At 43.3% G+C, this 24,255-nt stretch overlaps 1 protein-coding gene and 1 long non-coding RNA gene across 5 annotated transcripts in view; one reads left to right on the forward strand and one right to left on the reverse strand.

Moving 5' to 3' along the window:
- Positions 1-279: 279 nt before the first annotated feature.
- On the reverse strand, positions 280-4,732 carry LOC311606064. Its single transcript, XR_014782180.1, has 4 exons — positions 4,600-4,732; positions 2,553-3,115; positions 1,570-1,626; positions 280-576 (listed from the first exon to the last, which is right to left on the reverse strand). It is a non-coding gene; the product is annotated as an uncharacterized lncRNA (long non-coding RNA).
- Positions 4,733-18,995: 14,263 nt separating this feature from the next.
- The window catches only part of OSBPL8 (oxysterol binding protein like 8), a 122,485-nt gene continuing 117,225 nt past the window's right edge, over positions 18,996-24,255 (forward strand). For 3 of the 4 annotated variants that reach the window (XM_084797054.1, XM_084797056.1, XM_084797057.1), the window contains exon 1: positions 18,997-19,363. The gene's annotated coding sequence lies outside the window, so the exon portion shown is untranslated. Of the gene's footprint in view, positions 19,364-24,255 lie in introns of all 4 variants that reach the window. The other variant, XM_084797055.1, reaches the window with a different exon arrangement.

Genomic DNA, 24,255 nt, shown 5'->3' on the forward strand with positions numbered 1-24,255 from the left:
GCATGCACAAAGCCTTGAGCATGGCTGTGAACCCTGAAAAAACCAACTGCCTGTGGTGATAAATGTCAATAGTGTTAGCTCTCTGAAAAATATAGGTGTGAGGCTCAGAAGTCCAAGATCACCCTTGACTTCATGCTGATTCTGAGGCCTGTCTGGGCTACTTAAGATCCCTACTTCAAAAACCAAAGCCTAAGAAAGCCAAACAAAAGGAGAAGAATAAAAGTCATTTGGACACTCTGCAGAAAAATTATAGGTATGGTTTATTAATAATGTGTTAAGAAGTAGGCAAAGTTTAAAAAAAACTCTACATGTAATATACAAAAAAGAAGTAAGGCTTTGATTAAAAAAGCAAGCAAGCAAAGTGAGGCTGGAGAGACGGCTCAGCAGCTAAGGACACTGGCCGCTCCGCCAGGGAACCTGGGTCGGAGTCCCAGCACCCACATGACAGCACACAACCCCTTGTGGCTCCAGTTCCAGATGCTCCAAGCCTCTCTTCTGGCTTCCATAGGCACTGCACACATGTATACAGACACACATCCAGCTAGCACATCTGTATACAAAGGACAAAAATATAATCTAAAAAAAAATCAGGGTGCCTGGGGGGTGGTGCATACCTTTGGTCTTAGCACTTGGGAGGCAGAGGCAGGCGGATGAATGCCTGTAAGTTTGAGGCCAGACCAGTGAGGGCCACATAGTGAGACCCCCGTCCCCCCACCAAAAATTCAAAGTACAGTTTCTTTGCTCTAGAATTAATTACAGCTTTGGAAATATAGGAGTCATGGTATTCCTATGTTTATTTTTTGAGATATTCTAACATTTAATCACAATTATATAATAAGAATATATATATATATATATATATATATATATATATATATATATATATATATATATACCACCCCTAGAACTGAAAGAAAACCACATTTGCAACTGGGAATGTCTAAGCCGTCTACGTAATAATCTGAGAGAAATGGATTCTTACTTGTTCTGTTGGTTTTGCTTATTTGAGATAGAGTCTGACTGGGCAGCCTTGGCTGGCCTGGCACTTGCTATGAGGACAAGGTTGACTTTAAACTTCAGGTGACCCTGAGGAATCTGCTTCTAGAGAGCTGAGGTCAGAGACACAGGCAACCACACTTGGCTTCTTGTTCATCTTAGAGCTTAGGTTTAGGATGTTTTATGAACTGAATTAAAACTCAGGAGCCAATCCTTATATGTTGGGCCTCGATCTCCAGCTATTATTAGACAAGCTGCTAAAACTCGTAGCACCTAATTTTGAACAGGCTGTGTGGGCGGAAAGGGTGGGCGGGGCTTTTCAATAAGACTTAATTGTTCTTAAGCCGTGAATGCACAATTATATAATTTGTTATGATGAATTTTCATTTTTAGACTTCTGTGGTGGGAACCGTTAATGCTTACGTGAAAAAAAAATCATATAACTCTGATTTGCATAGCTTTATATCATCAGCTCCTAAATATGTACTAATTACTGACTGTATAATAAATCATCTTCACTGGTACCTTGTGCAAATTTAAAATAAGAATGCCATTATGAAGAGAAACACTTACAATGTTGGAGCAGCACAGTTACTTCAAAAGGGAACAGCCAGAGACTATAATTTTTACCTGCATGGATGAGAAATTGGATGAGGTCTGTTTAACAATAGCTGGGAAACAGGAATCTGGTTAGATATATTTCTGATATCAAGTATTTCTTTCACAGTGTTTTATTCTTTTGAAATTATTGTTAAATCAATAAAAAAATATTATGGTTTTATATAGTGAATGCTTTTTAGAGTTTTGTAGATATTGGGGGTGGGAGTTAGATTTATTGATTTATTTATTATTAGGGAGTAGAAGCTTTGGGTTCTGTCCTTAGCATCGCCTAAGTGCTTGTAATAGCCGCACTCAGGAGACTGGAGGGTCAGAAGTTCACGATCTCTCCCAATGGTGAGTTCAAGGCCAGCTTGAATACCTAAGGCCCCCTCTATACATAAATATACATATCTATCTATATGTACAACACACACACATATACACACACACATATATATAATCTCTCTCTCTCCATATATATATATATGCACACACATATATATATGCATATATATATATGCACACACAGAGATAAGTGGATCTCTGTGAGTTCAAAGCCAGCCTGTTCTAGAGAGTTCCAGGCCAGCTAGAGCTACACAATAAGGCCATGTCTCAATATACATAAAAAAAAAAGACATCTGTAAATCTTAAAAGATTTATTTATTTTTATATGCATAAATGTTTTGCCTGCATGTAAATGTGGGTACCATGAATGTTTCATGTCCTCAGAGGCCAGAAGAGCATGTTAAATCTCCTGGGACCGGACTTATAGAAAGTTGTGAACCATCGCATGGGTGCTAAGAATGGAAACGGGGCCCTCTGGAAGGGGGAGCTGGTGCTTTTAACCACTGAGCCATCTCTACAACCCCGGCTTTTTATTTATTTTTATTATTTATTTATTTTTAAGAGGTTTTACCTCAGGTTTATTTGTACAAACAGCATAGGACACCGGTCACCTGTAAATAGTGTGTAGGTAGGAGTGTCACACTGTCCATCTGTCTTCACATTGGTCACACTGTCCATCTGTCTTCACATTGGCAGAAGCTTTTTCTATGGGGCTTTCACAGGGGCCTGGGAACCTTTAGGAGCCTGAGCTGCAGCCTCTGCCTTGGTTTGAACCTTGGGCTGTGGTTGGTAGCGCCTACAACCCTTGCCCATGTAGTTTCAGATCCTCTTCCCAAGCTTGGGATGAGCGATGAAAGCGAGCTGGCTGTGTTTGCGCCTGGGGCCCTTTGGCATCTTGGGCATAACAGGCTTAGGCTTCACAAGGGCTTTAATGGCCTCTGCACAGGCACTCATTGCCTTCGCGTTGTTTGCCTGCGTCTTCTTCAGGCCTTTCTTGTGCTTCTTGGCAAAGCGCATGTTCCTCAGGAACTTGGGGTCAACCCCCTTCAGAGATTCACATCTTTGCGACCGGGTTTCTTGATGCCATTTCTGTGCCATTTGCAAGACTGGTTGTGTGTGGTGTGGTTCTTGGACTTGGTCATGTCTGCACAGCAACCCCCGGCTCCCGCAGCGCCTGGGACCGGAAGAGAAAGGTAACTCTGCCTTTTAAAAATACTCTTTTTAAAAATACTTCCAATGCTCATTATTCTCAATTCTCTGGCCATTTACTCTTTTGTTTGGATTTTTTTCTAACTAAAAAATTAATTTCTTTAGATCTTTCTTTAATGCCCATACTTGCAACTTTGCTGCAAATTCTGCCTTTGCTTTTTGTTTTGTTTTTGTTTGTTTGTTTTGTTTTTCGAGACAGGGTTTCTTTGTGTAGCCTTGGCTGTCCTGGATTAGCTTTGTAGACCAGGCTGGCCTCGAACTCATAGCAATCCACCTGCCTCTGCCTCCCGATTGCTGGGATTAAAGGTGTATGCCACCACCGCCGGGCCTGTCTTTGCTTTTTTGACAATACTTTTTTATTTTTGCAATATTCGTTTTTTGTCTTTTGTTTCCAGTGTTAGGGGTGGAACCTAGGGCTTTGTTACTTTGACTCCAGTGTCGTACACTCAGTAGAGCTACATCCACAGCTCTGTATTAATTATTTTTTGAAACAGGCTTTCACTAAGTTGCCCAGGCTGACCTTAAACTCACAATATAACCTAGACAGGCCTGGACTTTATAATCCTCCTGTCTCGTTCTCACAAATCCCTGGGATTATAGACCTTTGCCATCACACTCAGCTAGCCTCATTCTTGAAAGAGCTTTTCAAGGTGTCTTAGAATTAAAACTGACAGGTTTTCCTTTGTTTTGTTTTGGGAGAAGTTCTCACCACAAACCCCAACTGACCCCGAACTCACTATGTAGCCCAGGCTAGCCTCCACCTTACAAACCCTCCTGCCTTTGTGACTCTGTCTCTAAGCCCTGGGGTAGCACACATGCTTTACTGTACCATCTAGTCTTTTTAGCCAATTGAACACATCCCACGGTCTCCTGGTTTCCATTGCTGCTGCCGGAACATGATCTTTTCTTTCCACTTTAAAGGCTTTCCTTTTGGTTTTGGTATTCTGCAGCTTCGCTGTGGTGCATCTCTCTTGAGTGCTGATTTATTGTTCCTCAAATTGCTGAGGATTTGGAGAGCTTCCTAAGTCTGGGGGTTGGAGTCTATCATCAGTCCTGAAAAGTTCTCAGCCATTATCTTGTCAAAAACTGCTTCTGCTTATTGTCTTTTTGCTCTTCTTCCAAAGCCATAATTAGATTTATTTTAAATCTCACAATGTCTTCAATTGTCACTTAGATTCTCTTTCACACATATTTCATATCATGGTCACAAAGAGGTCGTTCTGTTGGTTTTAAATTAAAAATAAAAAGCCCTCTTTCTTCCTTCACCCATCTGTGTATATGATGTGTGTGTGTGTGTGTGTGTGAGAGAGAGAGAGAGAGAGAGAGAGAGAGAGAGAGAGAGAGAGAGAGAGAGTATGTGTGTAGATGTGTGCACACAAGTGCAGGCGCCCTCAGAAGCCAGAGATGGTGGGTCACCTGCAGCTGAAGTTACAGGTGATTGTGACTCACCCAGTATGAGCGCTGGGGACTGGGGTCAGTGGCCTCTGCAGAGCAGTCCTCACTCTGAGCAGCTGAGGTATCTCTCTAGCCCCATGCCTTCTGTTTGTGGTATAAGTTCTTAGGTAGCTCAAACTGGCTTTTAATTTACTGTTTAACTGAGAATGACCTTGAACTCCTGGCTCTCCTGGCTTCCTGGTCAAGTGCCACCACGGCAAATCTTTCTTTTTTAATATTTTACTATTCTGTTGCACTGGGATACTTCTTTATTTCCATCTCCCATCCTCCAGCTTGTATTTCACCTGTGTCAAATAGATTATTACACCTCTCTTTTGAAGTTTAAAATATTATCTATATGGGATATATATGGGCACACACACACACACACACACACACACCTTAAATTCTATTTAGCAGACTTTGGAGATAGCTCAGTTGCTGAAGTGCTTGTCTTATTAGCGTGAGAACTTGAATTCAATCCCCAGGACCCACATAAAAAATATGTTCAATTATAATCCCAATTCTGGAAAAGCAGAGACAAACAGATCCCCGGGGCTCGGTGGCCAGCCAGCTGACACAAAGTCCTGAGCCTTGGGCCATTGAGGGACACCACTTGAAAAAGCAAGGTGGATGGCTCTTGAGGAATAACACCTGAGGCTGTTCTCTGACCTTTATAACGCATCTAGCATGTACATGCACACACATGTGCATACACATCATACACACACGGTCACACACATACAGGAAAAACATTCTGTCTGTCCTGAACGTCTTCACTCATTATAGTTTATTTGTTTTTTCCCCCCCACATAATGCCTTCTATTTTTAAAGACAGGGTCTCATTTATTTATCCCTGGCTGGTCAGGAACGAAGTAGACCAGGCTGGTCTCAAACTCACAGAGATCTACCTGCCTCTGCCTCCCGAGTGCTGGAGTAAGGGTGTGTAACACCACTCCTGGCCTTCACACTTGTCTTTCATTCATGCTTTATTATTGTCATTTTACAGTTTGTCCTCCATAAATTCAGTATCTTGAGTTCTTTAAAGTACCATCGTCTTACATTAGAATGACTTCTTATTGATGGCATCTCTTTTAGTTAGGGCTTCTACTGCTGGGATGAACACCATGACTAAAGCCACGTGGGGAGGAAAGGGTTATCTATCTTACACTTCCACATCACGGGTCATTATCAAAAGAAATTGGGGCAGGAACTCAAACAGGGCAGGAACCTGGGGGCAGGAGTTGATGCAGAGGCCATGGAGGAGTGCCCTTACTGGTTTCTATAAAAAAGCTCAGCCTGCTTTCTTATAGAACCAAGGAGCCCTAGCCCAGGTGTGGCCCCTCCCTCAATGGTCTGGGCCCTCCCTCATTGATCACTAATTAAGAAAATGCCTTACAGGTCTGCCTATAGCCTGATCTTACTGAGGCATTTTCTCAGTTGGGCCTCTCTCCTCTCCAGTAACTCTTAGCGTGTGTCAAGATGACATTAAGACAGCCAGCACACTATCCTACTTCCTTCTGTACTTACTACTCTTAAAATATGAGCAGGTCATTTTTTCTCAGAGTTTTATTGATAGTATATTTTTAAGGCTTCAGATGAGAGTAGGTTCCTCCAGAGAGGACTGCTGGTTCTTTGCAGGCGTCTAAGAACGTGATCAGTCAAAAATCAATAATTATTAGCTTAAGGTTCTCTGGGACCTTATCCAGGTACTCGGGTGAGAATTGGACCGTGCCTCTAAATTCTCAGATAGGATTTTACTGCCCCCTCCTATCTCCACTTGGTGCCAAGGTTTAAGGTTATTTACTTATTTGTGGACTCTAGAGGAGAAGACCACTGACAAAGAGAAGACTATTTTTAAAGATTGTTATAACAACTAACCCTTGGAAGTGCAGCGTTTGTGTCTGTCCCCCCAGAAGGCCATGTGGAAAGCAAGACTTTTTTTTTTTTTTTTTAGATCAGATCAAAATACAGAGGGAAATTAAAGGGTCATAGAAGGGAAAAGAACTGCTTACCCAGCAGTCTGTTTTAGTATCCTGCCAAGAATTTCCAAACTGCTTGCAAGGGGCTATAATCGCTTTTCTGAGGGGAAAAAAAAACCTCACAAACAAGATTATGAATCATGTTTATAGTCAAAAACTGTCTTCGCTTCCGTGTGACCCATGGATAGTGAGCATTCCTTTGAACTTTTTTTGGCCTGTGTTTTGATTTTAGAGCTTGTAAGCTGGTATAGTGAACCTCACAGCCCCCTTAAAATCTTACTCACCAAAGAGCTGTTTAGATAAAATAAGTACGCTGAAATATATTCAACCTTTTAAATCCTTTGAACAATGTAAATCAAAAGCTCACCAAAATCACATACTAAGTTTCATTGTGCTTCCTAAGACAGGGTTGCATTGTACAGTCCAAGCTATCCCTGAACTCACTGTGTAGCACAGGGCGGTCATTAGCTTTCAATCCTCCTGCCTCAGCCTTTCGAATGCTGTGATTACAGACAGGCAACATGATGCTTGGCCTTACAGCTACTGTTGTCTCTTTCTGGAGAAGCCTACCCCAACCCTGACCTAATACACTACTAGCCTGTTCCTTTTGTTTGTTTCTGTTTTCTTGAGACAAGGTCTTAGGTAACCTGTACTAGCCTTGAGTTGGTTGTGTAGATGAGGCTGGTCTTGAACTCCTGACGCTCCTGACCCCACCTCTGAAGGGCTAGCATTTCAGGCATATGAGCTATAATAGTGTCTGAAGCCAGCATGGTCTACAGGAGTGAATTCTAGAACAGGATGTCTGGGGCTACATAGATAAACCCTGTATTGAAAAACAACAAAAACAACAACAATAATAAAATAAAATAAAAAGAAAGAAAGAAAAGAAAAAAGCACTATTATAGCTTAAATCACATACATACATATTGATAGTAGAGACTTCAATATTCGACTCCACTCTCACCAATAGATAGAGCATGAAGACAAAAACTAAACACAAAAATGCTGGAGAAACTGAAGTTATAAACCAAATGGACCTGCCAGGTATGGTAGCACATGCCTTTAATCCCAGTACTTGGGAGGCAGAGGCAGGCAGATTGATGTGAGTTCAAGGCCAGCCTGGTCTACAAAGCGAGTCCAGGACAGCCAAGGCTAACACAGAGAAACCCTGTCTCAAAAAACAAAACAAAACAACAACAAAGAACCAATGCAACAAAGGATGGTTCTATGAGATAATCAATAATACTAAAATACCCAAATTAAATAAAAGGTGGAAAGAAAATATCCAACTTAGCAAAACCAAAAGTGAAAAGAAGGATATAACAATAGACACCAAGGAAATTCAGAGACTCATGACGAAATAATTTAAAAACCCGTACTCCACAAAATTGGAAAATCTAAACTAAATGAATAATTTAAAAAATAGATACCATTTACCAAAGTAAAATCAAGATCGGATGAGCAATTTAAATAAACCTGTAGCCTCTAGTGAAATAGCAGCAGTCACTGAGTGTCTCCCAACCAAAAAAAGCCCAAGGCCACATGATTTTATTGCAGAATTCTACCAGACTTTCAAAGAAGAGTTAATGCTGATACTCCTCAAATTATTCAACAAAATAAAAACAGAAGAAACATTGTCCAATTCATTTTATCAGGCTGTAGTTATCCTGATACCCAAAAGACATAAAGACCCAGCAAAGAAGTGAATTATAGACCAATGTCTCTTATGAACATAAATGTAAAAGTACTCAATAAATCACTTGCCAGCTGAATTCAAGAGCACATCAAAAGGACCATTCACCATGATCAAGTTGGCTTCATTCCAGAGATGCAGTGATGGCTCAACATATGTAAATCAACAAATGTAATCCACCCTATACACAGCCCGAAAGACAGAAACCAGAAGAAGCCATCAACAAATCTAACACCTCTTCATGATAAAAGTCCTGCAGGGTTAGGGAATACACGGGACATACCTCAACATAATAAAGTCAAAGTACAGCAAGCTCTTAGCCAACATCAACTTATGTGGAGAGAAACTCAAAGCAATTCCTCTAAAGTCAGAAATAAGACAAGGCTGTCTTTAGGGCTGGAGAGATGGCTTAGCAATGAAGAGCACTGGCTGCTCTTCCAGAGGGCCTGAGTTTAGTTTCCAGAAATCTCATGGTGGCTCACAACCATCTATAATGAGATGTGATGCCTTTTTCTGTCTGATCCCCTCTTCTGTCATGTAGGACTACACACAAATAGAGCACTTATATACATAAAAATACATAAATAAGTTTTTTTAAGTTGTGTTTTTTTTAAGGCAATGTTGTCCACTCTCTTCCTATCTATTCAATAAAGTACTTGAAGACTTAACTACAGCAATATGAAACTATAGGAGATCAAGGGGAGATATATATATATATGGAAGAAGTCAAAGTATCATTATTTGTAGATGATATGATAGTATACATACCCTAAAAATTCCACTGGGAAGCTCATATAGCTGATAAACAAAACATCTTCAGCAAAGTATATGGGTACAAAATTAATTAACAAAAATTAGTATTCCTCTTCTATTCAATGACAGACTGAGAAGGAAATCAGGGAAACAATACTGCTCACTCTAGCCTCATATAACAAAATATCTTGGGGTAACTCTAACCAAGCAACTGAAAACATGTATGATAAAAAAAAAAAAAACTTCTAAGTCACTGAAGAGGATAACAGAAGATGGAAAGACCTTCCATACTCATTGATCAATAGGAGGAAAATAGTAAAATTGGCCATGTTACCAAAAGCAATCTACAGAGTATGTGTAATTGCTGTCAACATTCCAAAATAATTCCTCACTGATCTTGAAAGGACAATCTTCAGCTTCCTATGGAGACAGAAAAAATTGAAACAAGCGAAGAAACAAAAACAAAAACTAGGATAGCTAAAACAATTCTGAATAATAAAAAACTGCTATAAGTATCACCACCCCTTATTTCAAGTTATACTACAGCATGGTATTGGCACAACAATTTTTTACATGTTGGTCAATGGAATGAAATTAAAGGCCCAGACATAAATCTACCCACAGACAGTTGAGTTTTTATAAGAAACCAGAAATATACACTGGAAGAAAGGTAGCATCTTCAACAAATGGTGTTGGTCCAACTGGATGGCTACATGAAGAAGAATCCGAATAGATCCATACACATCACCCTGCACAAAACTCAATTCCAAATGGATCAAAGACCTCAACATAAAACCAGATACTTTGACCTGATGGATGGGAAAGTGGTAAATAGCCTTGAACTTATTGGCACAGGAAATGACTTTCTGAAAAGAACACCATTAGCACAGATACTAAGATCACCATAAAGGGGATCTCATGAGGCTGAGATGCTTCTGCATGGCAAAGGACACCGTCATCTGGACAGAACAGCAGCCTAGAGAATGGAAGAAGATTTTTACCAACTACATACATATCTGATAGAGGGCTAATATCCAAAATATGTACAGAACTCAAAAAACTAGATATCAAGAAAATAAATAACCCAGTTTAAAAATGAGGGTATAGAGCTAAACAGAAAATTCTCAGGACTAGAAGCTCAACTGGCTGGAGAAACACTTTAAATATTCAACAACCTTAATCATCAGGGAAATACAAATTAAAACTACTTTGAGAGATTTCAGCTTATGCACACCGGAATGGCTAAGAGCAAAGGGAACACTCTTGCCTTGCAGGTGAGAGTGCAAACACGTACAGACACTATGGAAATCAGTGTGGCAGTTCCTGAGGAAGATGGGAATTGGTCTACCTCAAGGCCAGCTACACCACTCTTGGGCACACACTGAAAGGAAGCTTCATCCTACCACAGAGACACTTGCTTAACCATGTTCACTGCTGCTCTATTCAGAACATCCAGAAATTGGAAACAACCTAGATGCGCTTTGAGAGAAGAATGTAAAAAGTGGTACACAAACACAATGTTGTGGGAAGCCGCGCTCACATTCGCCATTACAAGATGACGCTGACATCCTGTGTCCCATGCTGACAAACAACTAATCTGCGCATGTGCGAAGGGATTTTCCACTTGTTGTGCTCTGCCTCTCCCGTGGCGTCATTTCGCCCGATGAGCAACAGCCAATCAGGGACTGACACATCCTAAGCGGAGGACAGTTTCCTATATAAGGGATGGGTTTCTGCTGTTTGGGGGTCTCCATTTTACTTGCTGTAAGCTTATGCTCTCTCTCTCAAGATGCATTAAAGCTTTATTGCAGAAGGATCCTGTTTGTGTGTGCAGCGTCGTTCTTGCTGGCGAGACAGTAACGCTAGCCACACAATGTAAACACAATGGATGGAACTAGAAGAAGAAGAAGAAGAAGAAGAAGAAGAAGAAGAAGAAGAAGAAGAAGAAGAAGAAGAAGAAGAAAATCATCCTGAGTTAACCCAGACCCAGAAAGAGAAATATGGTATGTATTTCCTTATATGTGGATATTAGCTGCTACGTCAATGATAACCATGCTATAATCCACAGAACCACAGAGGTTAGGTATAGAGTAAGGGACTAGGGGAGACAGATCTTTCTAGGAAATGGAAATAGGATAGTATGGATGGATTGGGCGTGGTGGGGACTGGACCAGGAGAATCAAGTGGAGAAGGAGAAGGAAAGAGTTGGATGGGAGGAGGAACTACAAGGAGAGATGGTTAAAATTAGGGACCATTTGAAGGGTAGTATTGAAATACAATACAACAGGAGATTCCTAAATATATATATGTTTATGTAGGCTATTGTGGTGGTTTGAATGAAATGACCCCCACAGGCTCATGCGACTGGCAGGATTAGAAGGTGTGGCCTTGTAAGAGGAGGCGTGTCACTTTGAGGTCTCCGGAGCTCAATCTTGGCCTCTTCCTGATGCCTGTGGATCAAGATGTAGAGCTCTCAGCGTCTTTTCCAGCGCCATGTGGGCCTGCATGCTGCCACACTTCCTGCCATGACAACAGACCAAACCTTTGAAGTGTATGTAAGTCAGCCCCAGTTAAACGTTTCCTTTATAGGAGTTACTGTGGTCACAGTGTTTCTTCATAGCAATAGAAACCCTAACTAAGACAGCTCTCTAAATGAAATTGCCAAACAATGGGGAGATGGGGAGGCAGAGCCCTAATTGAACATCTCTTGTCACCAGATGAAGCTTCCAGTACTACGATTGGGTTAAATATAATTGAGGTTTTGGCTAAAGGGGTCCCATCAGAATCTCCAAACAACCCAGGCTGTTGCCAAGACTACAGGTTGCTCTCCCCAACAGATAGTAAAGTCCTGTTGCTAAAGACAGCACTTACGTAACTCACTAAACATGGAGAAGACAGAGAGCCTTCACCGCTAGCTTCTGGTATCTGGTATACAAAGGTGCTCTGCAAGCTACCAAAAGAGAAACACAAACCCCAAGCCACCCACAACCCAGTTGATCTACAATGGTGTTATGGCTGCAGGATACGCTAGTGTCATGGTGGCACAAAGTCTGTGGGAGTAACCAACCAATATCTGATTTAACATAAGGCCAACTTTTTGAGATGGAACCCGTCTGATACTGCTTGGGAGACTAAGAACCCGAGACTAGATAGTCCAGAGACCTAAAGTCAACTACTACTGTTCAACAACAACAACAACAGCACAACAATTGAATGATGCCTAGTTGTGTTCTTCTATTTTCATAGATCAGGGTCTTCTTCAGCCATCATCAGAGATGCTTCCTCTCGCAACAGATGGGAACAAATCCGGAAGCCCTGTAAAGAGTGTGTCGCTGATTCTTTTTTTTTTTTTTTTCCTGTTTTTTGGTTTTATGAGACAGGGTTTCTCTGGGTAGCCCTGCCTGTCCTGGAACTCACTCTGTAGACCAGGCTGGCCTCGAGCTCACAGAGATCCACCTGCCTTTGCCTCCCTAGTACTGGGATTAAAGGCGTGCGCCACCACTGCCTGGTGGGTCTCTGTTTCTTGTGTTTTCTCTTGGGCTACTTTTCACTCTATTTGTTTTGTCTGATTCCAATGTGTCCATTTCTGTTTTATCTTACTATAATATGTTTTATTATTATTATCACTTATAATAATGAGAGGCAGAGGGGGTGAGTCTGGATGAGAGGTGAGTGGGGAGGAGTCAAGGGAGGGGAGACCATAATCAGGATACATTTGAGAAAAAAATCTTTTTTTAAAAAAAAAAAGAAAGAAAGAAAGAAAGAAAAAGAAGCATGCTGTGTACTTTTAGGCTTGAACCAAGGTTATCAAATAGTAGTTAGTGTACCACGTGGTACCAGCCTTCACCTTCTGTTTTAAGCCTAGGATTTCTACTACAGCTGAGCCTTTACCTCCACCAACGGCTGTAGAGGAATGTTAACTCAGAACATGGTTGCTCTGGCAAGAGATCACATCCAAAGACCTTCTAGGTCTGTGTCATCTGGCAGGAACACAAACACTCCTTTAATCCAAGAGACAGGCAAACAGATCCGAGTTCAAGCCCAGCCTGATACAAAGCAAGAATCAAGTAAAGAAAAGCTTAGGTCCACGTGTGGTGGTTCATGCCTAACCCCAATAGAAAGTAAAGTTAGTTGTTTGAAAGTGGTGTCTAATTGAGTGGCAGAAAAGGTGACAAATCAGAAAAGATTTAACAGAATAGGATACGCCCAGCTCATGAGAAGAAAGAGGAAAGGGAAGCCACTTAAGAGGCAGTTTTTCAGAGAGAGCAGGCAGTTTTACTAGGACAGTGTTAGAGAGATGGGTTGCAGAGAGAGAGAGAGAGAGAGAGAGAGAGAGAGAGAGAGAGAGAGAGAGAGAGAGAGAGAGAACACACTCAGGTAAAGATGGAACGAGCCAGAGAATTAGAAGAAGCCAGAAGGTTAGAACAGATTGCTGAGTTAGTTAGAGGCCGAGCAGAGCAATTCCATCTGAGAGAGAAGCCGGATTAAATGAATCAGCTGGGAGAAGAGTTTGAGCCAGAACAGCTGAGTTGAACCAGCCAGCCCAGAGCTCAGTAAGACCAAGAAAGGGTGAGCTTATTAAGCAGTAAGTTTCAGAGGCTGAACGCATTCTAGGCCTAGATTAGATTGTACAGAGGCTAGAAGCTTCCAGAACCAGGCCTAGGCCAGCAGAAGGAGGTAGTAAGCCTCCCAGACAACAACTGAGCCAGGAGAATAGAAGTTTCTTTTACAAAAGGCCTCTCTTGGCCTCCCACAGTCCCAACTCTCGGAGACACTGTATGACCTCTTCTGTCCTGCAAATTTCATGCTGACAAAAGACATTCATTGCCAAATTTAGCTGCATCCTCAGTGCACTATGGACCACAGTTTCTGTGTGCTACCTCGGAGGGAAATATTTCCCTGAAGATTTAACCTGCATAGTATAGTCCAGGCACGGCAAATATGGATCTGGCAGGCTTTGCCCTTCTCCCCAATTCTGTTTGCCTTGCTAAACCAAACCAAACTAAACCAAACCAAACCAAACCAAAAAACACCCCATTAGATTACATTCCTAAAGCTAGCCACCAAGGTCTATTCCCTTATTTGGCCAATTCCTTCTTCTGAGACTGACTACGAAGTTCTAATTATCAAAGTATTGAAGTCCAGCAATTAAAAGCCCCGTTTGGCTCACCTAATTAACATGCCCAATTAAAATTAAACACCCATTCTACTAGGATGTTTGCCCCTTCACCTTTATAAACCGCCAATTGCCTGTGGGCCACCTCTGTCTCCCCAGTCTATGCAGAGACAGGCGTCCGACCCTGGACAAATACCTCTTACCCCATGCCCTGCCCCTTTCCTCCTCCTCCTCTGTCCCCTTCCCCCTCCTTCCTCTTCCTCTGTCTCCAGTCTTTCTTTCTCATCCCTGCCCTCTGTCCCTCTGGGACAAATGCTTTTCCTTTGTGCCAAGAACACAGTCTAGGGGTGTCTTGAGGAGGGAACATTGGTCAAAGCTGATTTTTTTTTTTTTAGCTCTAGTTGATGTTACAGCAACAATTATTCCAGTAAAGATTTTACTTTCACAGATTTTTAATTCAAAATATGACATGAGCTAGGCAGTGGCGGCACATGCCTTCAGTACTCATACATGTAAAATATCAAGGAAATCTCAGCATTTGGGAGGCAGAGTCAGGCGAATCTCTGAGTTTGGAGCCAGCCTGCTCTGCAGAGTGAGTTCCGGGACAGTCAGAGCTACACAGTGAAACCCTGTCTTAAAAAACAAACAATAACGCCTTTAATCCCAGCACTCGAGAGGCAGAGGCAGGCGGATCGCTATGAGTTCGAGGCCAGCCTGGTCTACAAAGTGAGTCTAGGACAGCCAAGGCTACACGGAGAAACCCTGTCTCGAAAAACAAAAAACAAACAAAAAAACCAAGCAATAAAACAACAACACACAACAGACAAACAACAGCAAAGGCACGAATGGCCCTGATAGTCTTTGCTTCTGAAACTTCTCAAGCCAGGTCTCCATTGGCTGTGCCTCTCTCAACATTTTCCCCCTTGGGACAGGGTTTCGCTGTGTAGACCTGGCTGTCCTGGACTTGCTCTGTAGACCAGCCTGCCCTCGAACTGGCAGAGATCAACCTGCCTCTGCGTCCCGAGTGCTCTTGGCCCCCATAACAGTTTATTAAGCTCTGATCACTCACCAACAATTTTTAGCCCAAAGTTCCAAAATCCTTCTACAGTCTTCCTAAGAACAACATGCTCAGATTAATTACAGTAACACCTCATACTCCTGGTACCAATTTCTGTTCTAATTTGCTCTCTGTTGCTGTGATAAAACTCCAACTAAACCAACCAACCAACCCCAAACAACTTGGGGATGAAAAAGTGTACTCATTTGGCTTACTGCTCGGAGCCCATTATTAAGGGAATCTAAGGCAGGAAATCAAGGCAGGAAGCTAGAGGCAGGAACCAAGGAAGGAGTGTTGCTAACTGGCTCTCTCCAGGCTCACCTTCAACTACTTTTCTTTCTTTCTTTCTTTCTTTCTTTCTTTCTTTTTTTTTTTTTTTTTTTGGTTTTTCGAGACAGGGTCTCGCTGTGTAGTCTTGGTTGTCCTGGACTCACTTTGTAGACCAGGCTGGCCTCGAACTCACAGCGATCCGCCTGCCTCTGCCTCCCGAGTGCTGGGATTAAAGGTACAAGCCAGGCAGATCTGCTTAGGGATAGCACCTCCTACAGTGGGCTGGGCCCTCCTAGGTCAAGTCCATTGGCCAGTTTGATGGAAATGATTCCCTAATTGACTCTTTTCCCAGGTATGCCTAGATTTGTGGCAAGCTGACAAAAAATATGACGTGGCTGGTTTTGAACTTTCAATCCTCCCAACTCAGCCTTCTGAGTAGCTAAGATTACAAACCTGTGCCTTGTTTGCCAACGTAGGATAGTTTGTTCTAGTCAGCTGTGATATATGACAAAGCCACTAGTTTTTCATGTCAAATATCACCATTGATATATAGAAGTGTTTGAAAGATGGTATTTATGTTTGCTTTCTTATAACCTCTTTACTTTTATTTTCTTTTCAGTGTTATTAAAAGTCCTTTGTATTTTTATGTCCTCTTTACTTTTAATTACCTGCATTCAATTAAAAAAAAAACAGATTTCATTTCAGTTTTTTTTTTGTGTGTGTGTGGGTATATGCATGTGAGTACAGGTACCCAGGGAGTCCAGAAGTGGGCCTCTGATCTCCTGAGGATGGAGTTGTAGGCAGCTGGGAGCTATCCCATATGGGTGCTGGGAACTGCACTCTGCTCCTCTGGAAGAGCACCAAGTACTCTTAACCATTAAGTCACATCTCCAGCCTTAAAAAAAGAAAAAGAAAAAAAAAAAAACAAACCGATCACGTTTATTGGGTGTGACTGTGCACATGTGTGTGTGTTTGGGTATGTAAGACAACTTGTGGGAGTTGATTCTCCCCTGGTAGGTCCCAGTGACTGAACTCAGACCATTAGCTTTAGTCAGTGTGTAAGTAAACTCTGGATAGCCCAGACCTTTTTTTTTTTTTTTTTAAGTGAAGCTAAAAAGCTACAGTAGTCTGTAAACTCCTTAGTATACTGGTGGCCTGTTTCTCATATGAGCATTATCTACGGGGTTAAAAACGTTATCGTTCCTTAATGAGTATGTAGTGCAACACTTATCAGAATTGGAAATGCCGAGTAATTTATCTAGACACATATCTAATTAGCTCGCCCTTTAATGTAGGTCTCCTTATTTCTCATACCCCGCTTCCCACTGGCTAAGATTTTTCAAAGGCCAATTGAAGGAATTGGGGCTGAGGCAGGAGAGAATTAGGCAAAGCAATTTGCCTCATTTGTTGTAATCTCCAGTTTCAACTCTCAGAGTAAAAGCGAAGCACAGAGGAAGCAGCTGAGATGGGGTGTATTTTTCTTGTTATCTAATATTTTAGGAACATTGTTTAGATATAATTGACTGTGGCTCCCAGTGAGTAATGCAATTTAGATAACAGCAGGAGACACACTTTAACTCTGATTTTATTTATTTTTAAATACAGGGTCTCTCTATGAGTCTATGTAGTTCTGGAACTTGCTACGTAGAATGGTCTGGCTTTGAACTCTATATAGACATGGAGCTACCATGCCCAGCTAGTCACAAAATAATTTTTAAAAGATATTTATTTTATGTGTATGAGTGTTTTGCTTGCACGTACATGCTGGGATCCCCTGGAGCTGAAGGGTGTGTGTGAGCCACCACCATGTAGGTGCTGGGCAACCAGGCTCTTAACTGCTGACCTCATCTCTCCTGCCTCCCACAAACTAATTTTTGCTTGGTTTAGATACTGTGCATTCTTATCTATTAAATTCCATTAAAACCCGAATTCATTAAAAAAAAAGAAGAAGAAGAAAGAAAAAAGAAAGGAAAAGAAAAAGAAAAAGAAATTAGGTTTTCAGTTAGCCTGAAAAAAAATTGCTTCAGAATTAGGTGACAAATTTGGATCTGCTGACAAACTGCAAGGTTACCAGCTTCACATAATAATTTCCCTTGTGTTTATGGGAAGTACAAACAGGACGTCTCATGTTTGTGAACTGAACATGGCAGAATCTTCCCCCCACCTGGACCAGCCCTTCAGACAAAAATTTAATTGTTCTTCAAATGTTAGCATATCTGATTCAGACCTGCCTTAAAGATCAGTGGCTGGCATAATTTATTTAACTGGGGCGGTAAATTGCTTTTTCCTTGGGCAACATAATGGCCAAGTCTGCAATCCTTTAAAGCTGCTATGAAATACACCAGTAACAGGCAAAACTCTGTGGCTTATTTGTTTTGAAGTATCCAGATGATCCGAATGTCATCTGATTTCCTGTCAGGAAAATGTAATGTGAATTGTGTTTAAAAAAAAAAATCGTAGTTCCGGAGTAGAAGTAAGTAATTTTAAAAATTTTTATCACAGAAAACTGCCTTGTTAGAGGCGGCTCAGTGTCCTCTTTCTGTATTGTTAACTTGCCTTTTTTCTGTTCTTCTGTACTGTAATTTGCTTTCTTCCGGTGATGAGTTCTACCCGTTTTGCTCGTCAACAGGATGAGGATGGGGGATGGGGTCATGGGTAAAAAAAACCCAGAAATTAAGTGTAAGAGTTGAGGTACTTAATAAAGAATTGGGAGGCACTGCCACGTATTTGTTTAAACTGTCACCAACCTCACTGTAAAACTTAATGACTATAAAACCTGGCAGGAGGATCCCCAGCATGAGTAGGAACAAGTGTAAAAAAAAAAAAAAAAAAAAAAGCCCGCTAGGCTATTTTCATCCCAGCATGACTGAAATCCACGTTTCAAACCCCCTGTGAGGCAAACAGCAAATGAGACACCACAGGGACCGTTCTGTTGAAAATAGAAAGCAGCAGTTCCTGACCGCCTTTCTTTCTTTCTTTTTTAATTTTTATTTAATTTATTTATTCAGATTACAACTAAATTGTTATCCCACCACTGTATCCTCCCCCGTTCCTCCCTCCCTCCCTCCCTCCCTCCCTCTTTCACCCTATTCGCTTCCCTTAGGCATTCAACCCAGGATTTCTACTCGGAGCCCCCCTCCCCTTCTCCCTCCCTCGCCCCCCAGGCCGGTTGGGCAGGATCAGGCACCAGCCGGAGGTAGGGAGGCGGGTCCTGCCCTGAGGGCGCTACCAGGCCTCCTGAGATGGTGCAGGCCTGGGGTCCGACCCTGCACATGGCCTCCCCTCAGAGGACAAGGGCGCGCGGGCCCTGCACCCCAGGATGCCCGGAGGGGACCCCGCAGAGAGCAGAGGAAACTGCCAGGAGCTCGCGGTGCCGCCCGCGCCCTGGGCCCGCAGAAGAACCCGGAGGCCGGCTCGCTGCAGCGTCACGTGACGGGAAGGGGGTGTGGCTTGACGCCCGGGCTGGGGGCGTGGTTGGGAGAGGGGGCGGGCCCTGGAGTGTGAAGGCTCGTGGCGGCTCGTGGCGCCCCAGAGAGGCGGTGTCAAGGCGGATGACAGCATTCGGCTGCGACGCGCTCCCAGCTGGGCGGCGGTGGTAGCGGCAGCAGCCCGAGCGGCAGCGGCGTTCGACTTGGCCGCCGCCGAGGGCGGCAGCGGCAGGGAAGGAACGGGGTCCGCCCTGGCCCTCGGGCCGAGGGCTCGGAGTTCCCTCGCCGCTCGGGGCCGAGCCCCGGCCGCGGCTAGACGGTGCCCTCCGCCGGGGCTGCCTCGCAGTTGCCGCCGGCGACCGCGACCGAGAGAAGTTGGGGGGTCCCACCGGACGCTAGGGCCCGGGACCCCGGCGTCGCCGTGATCCCTCCCGCGGAAGCCTGCTCCCTGCGAGCTGCCGCCTCAGGGGCTCCGCATCGGTGAGTGGCTCTTGTCCGGAGTTGGGGGGCAGCGGAGTCGTGCCTTTGTGGGGAGTGGGGGTGGCTGTCCTCTCCCTCAGTCCCATGTTCCGAGCTCGGGCTGTGGGCACTCCCGCCCGGGGCACCCCGCGCCGCGAGTTCCTCTCCTGCTCCTTTGTCCCTTTTTAGGAAGGGAGATTGGCAAGGCTGGCGGGGGTGGCGTGTTTTGGGGCCCACGGTAGGTGCGTCTGCAGCGGCACAAAGCCCAGCGGGGACCTGGGATGGGGGCGGGGGCGGCTCGGCGTTCTGGGTCCCGAGTGTCTGCCCCTCCCGAAGTTTGACAGGGCGACCGCTGGGCTCGCCGGAAGCCCCCGCCCCGGGGGTGTGTGTGAAGACCTGGCGCTTTGTCGCCCGGGGCGGTTAAGGCAAGGCTTGGGGTTTTCCTGTGACAGCCCCTGAAGAGGCTGTGCCGCGCTCTGCAGACCGCACCCGCCTTTGCAGAGAGTGTCGCGGTGTTCCCTAAACCTCCGCTCCGGTGGCCTTCTTGCCACACTGGAGAAAAGGCGGGGTCCCTCGTTGCACTTTACGTCTTGTGCAGTAAGGTTCCAGGGAGTTTGATAATGGAGCATGCTTTTGCTTCATTGAGCAACCCACTCAAGACCGACTGATGAGAGGCAACAGTAGATGCAGATTTTCCATTCATTAAAGTCACTTAACACTTCTTTATGAGCGACATCTGCGTTGCGAAACATAACCCAATTTCATTTTAACTAAATGCCGTTTTAAATAAGAAGGAACTTGGGTTCCTTTCTAAACAGATGGGAAAACTTATCTGATGATATGAGCATGTCTGCTTTCAGCAACTTTGTGCCTTTTTGCTGCTAGAAAGACTTAAGTAACGTTTAGTAGTATTAAGAGTAATTTCACTGTAAACAGCCTCAAATTAGTGCAGCCCCTAATTAGCACTACTAAAGGTCTTTTAAGATAACCGTTTTAAACAGTTTTTGCCTCTTGGAGGCTTCCAGAGAGCAGGCCAGGAACAGGTAAATTGCTCGTTATGGTTCCTCCTCCCTTATGGTGTGTGCTGCCACATTTGATCGTGCTGAGAGACTGGGATCGGTTGCCCTGCTTGCTAGAACCTGTTTTGCAGTGAGATTATTAAGAATGCTAGTTTTATAAAACAGGTTGGAGAAGGACGGAAAAGGCCATGCAGTCTAAAATGCACTCTATTAAAAGTACACCTCATTTCCAGTGTGCTCCCCTCTTCTGGTAGCAAGTATGTAGAATGACTGCAGTGCGCTTGCTCGAGTGCTAGCGACGGGATAGATGAAACTCAAGACCTACCTAAAGGTCTTTAATTATGGAGATTAAGTTGTTGCGGTCAGATTCCATGTGAACAGTTTGAGCCACAAAGATCAACACAGGTGCCTAGAAATGCTTGTTTAATTAAAACTGGGCGTGGTTTACCTCTTTCATTGAGCTGTGATCATTACTAAATGTCTGATCTATGAATTTTTTTCTTAATTTAGAATTTTACTTTTTGTTTGTTTGCTTTTGTTTTCTGAGATGGGTTTTGTTGTGTTGCCTGGCTGGCCATGGTGTTCATTATATAGCTAAGGCTGGCCTTGGAACTTGTCAGAATCCTCCTGCCTCAGTCTCCTGACTGCCACCTGTGTTCCAGTGTGCCTGGTTTTTGTTACATTTTTGCAGCAAAGGAATGTTTCTTAACACATTCATGGGTTTTGATATTTGGTAAAATGTTTTTTGCTTCTGAATTCATCTTTGAATTGAGAGTTAAAAATATATTTGGCGATAGCTATGCAGTCCATTGAGATGTTCTCTTTCAGCTTGCTTTGGAAAAAGTGATACAATTATGAATTTATAGACTGTGCCATTACACAAAGATTTTTGCTTTTAAAGAACAAACTGCAAGATTTTAGCTAAACATTGAGTGATCTTAGTATGTTTCAGCTTGGTTTGGGTAACAACTAATCCATCACTAGTAGTTAACTCAGACAAAGAATTGATATTTTGATGTTTTATAATATTATTTTTGAAAACTTTTGCCCTTACAGCAATACCTGAAGGGTTTTGATTATGTCTAAAGTTTAAAATACGAATAACAATAATCTTGGCATACCAGGCAATCAAAGAACGACGACTAGCAATCATCCTGGCATCCAAGGGAGGGGGTAAGACAGTACCTCATTATAATATGATCTGTAAGTGAGATGTAAGTACAATGTAGAGCTTCTGAGATGCTGGGTGTGGCGTGTGTTAGGGATCCTGCACCTGGGAGATAGAGGAAGGGGCATTGCCTTGAGTTTGCAGCTTGCCCTGAGGTCCTATCTCAAAAAACAAGCAAACAACAACAAAAGAAACCAAACAGTACCCAAACCAACCAACCAACCAACCAACCAACCAAACAACCCCCCTCACAAACCTCTGAGGAGTGTTTACCATAGGTGGCTGAATGCAAGGAGAGCACCAGAAGAGCTTGGTTCTAGCAGTTGTGGTTGAAGCAGTTTTCTTGTGGATGGGACCATGGGTAAATAATCAGACTAATGTGTGCAGATTTCATGTCAGTATATAAGAACCACATAAAAGGTTTTTGATTTATCCTTCTACCTTAGTCTGTACTGCATACTCTCACAAACAATGAAATCAAAGATGCATTTAGAAGATACAATAGGTATTTTTCTTCCCAAAACTTACTGTGAGTCAGATACTTTGTAAAAAAAAAAAAAGTTCTTAATCTGGAACTCCATACTCCTAGGTCTTACCCTAGATAACTTTACCTTTTGTAAAAAGTAACTTTGGTTGGCCTGTTTTCGATTGTTGTTTGGGAGGCTTACTGCTTCCTTCTGCTGGCCTAGGCCTAATTTTGGAAGTGTCTAGCCTCCGTACAGTCTAATATAGGCCTCTGAGGCTTACTCCTTAATAAGCTCACCCTTAGCCTTACTTGTTCTTTCTGAGCTTTGGGCTGGCTGGTTCAACTCAGCTGTTCTGGCTCTGACTCCTCTCCCAGCTTACTGATTCAATCTGGCTGCTCTCTTGGCCTCTGACCTGCAGCTCTCGGTGATGTACACTCCCCACAATAGCAATAATCCATTTTGCTTACAAGCCAGTGAAGGCTCTCCAAAGTAGCAACAGTCCACTTTGTCCATCAGTTACTGTATGAAAAAACCGTCGTTCCGTACACTTGACTGGAGAACAAATGGAGCGTGAGAGTGTTGTTCAGAGTAGATACAGGTAGTGAGATGATAAAGGAAACAAGTTGTTTAATCTGGGAACCTCCTTGGAAAAGGGGATTTTTTCGAGACTCGGTTTCTCTGTGTAGCTTTTGGCTGTCCTGGACTTTAGACCAGGCTGGCCTCGAACTCAGAGCAATCCCCCTGCCTGTGCTTCCCTGAATGCTGGGATTTCAGGCATGCACCACCAGCTTGGAGATGGGGATTTTTATGTTAGGCTTTGGTATAGGTTGTGTATCTGAAGGTAACCAGTTATCTTGAGAGGGTAAGACAGAATGAGCCAGAACGGGACCAGAAGGTCAAAGCCACCTTGATGTGCAGAGTGGATTCAAGAACAGCTTGGACATGCTGACAGGATGGCTTTGCTACCAAGCATCATGACATGTATTTTGAGTTGATCCCTGGTGGGAGGAGACTTCCAGCTCTCTTAAATTGTCCTCTGATACACACACACACACACACACACACACACACACACACACACACACAACGTTGTCCACTGACCTCCACACAAAAGGATGTCAGTGTGGTCCTGCTCACACACCTGTACTTGCACACACTCCTATTCCGCCCACCCCCTACTCTGCTCTCTAAGTAAACAAACAGGTTCTAGGTGGAAGAGAGCTGTGCACTAAACAAGGACATGCCACAGTAGACTGTAGTTTTGATTGTGTGAAGCTACTGTAACTTTGGAGTTCAGCAGCTAATGGGGTCACAGCTATAAGCCGTTGAGTAGATAAAATGTTTGAGATCCTAAGAATGTCCATGTAGCGGAGGGTGCTGCTGACACGATGCTTTTATGTCATACACATAGTATATGCCACAGACTCTGTAAGGGCCAGGGGCCAAACCCGAGCTGCATGCGAGGATCTGGGGCCTGGAGTATGTGCTTAGGTGAACTCTGAACGTCTTCACGCCCCTGAACGCATCCCATCCCTGCACCCACTAGATTACAAGAGTACTTCTCTTAATTGTGACAACTGGACAACTGGAGAATGTTTTAAGATATCTTTAATTAAAAAACCTTTCCGCCCGTTAGGAAACCTCATGGGAGGTTGTTTTATGTACATGGAGTGAAGGAAAACTGTACTGCTTTGGTAAAGATCACAGTTTCTGTTGCTTTTTATTTATTGATCTATCTTTTCCTTTTGAGATAAGATCTCACTGTGTAGGGGCTGGAGAGATAGCTCGGTGGTTAAGAGCACTGTCTGCTCTTCCAAAGGACCAGGTTCAATTCCCAGCAACCACATGGCAGCTCACAACTGTCTGTAGTTCCAGTTCCAGGGGTTTTTGGCACCTTCATCCCAATGCACATAGAATATAATTAAATAAATTATTAGAAAGAAAGGATCTCACTGTGTAGCTGTGGCTGCACTGTGTAGTCTCAGTTGGGTTTGAACTTGGTGTGATTCTTTTGTTTGTCAAATGCTGGGATACAGCTAAATCCCATCATGCCTAACTTGTGTTGAATCTGACCCAATCTTTATCAGTTTCCCTTGTGAAGCCTCCTCCAAACACCTGTGATGCTGGGAATCAAACCTTGCATACTCTTAGGCAAGATTCTGCCAGTTAGCTGTTAGGCCAGGTGAAGGCATTACAAAAATGTTCAGTTTTTTCTTTTCCTCCTAAAATTATGTCTACTTTATATTTTCTATACAAGCA

The sequence above is a fragment of the Acomys minous genome (assembly GCF_964271855.1).
Source record: "Acomys minous genome assembly, chromosome: 9".
Classification (NCBI taxonomy): Eukaryota; Metazoa; Chordata; class Mammalia; order Rodentia; family Muridae; genus Acomys; species Acomys minous.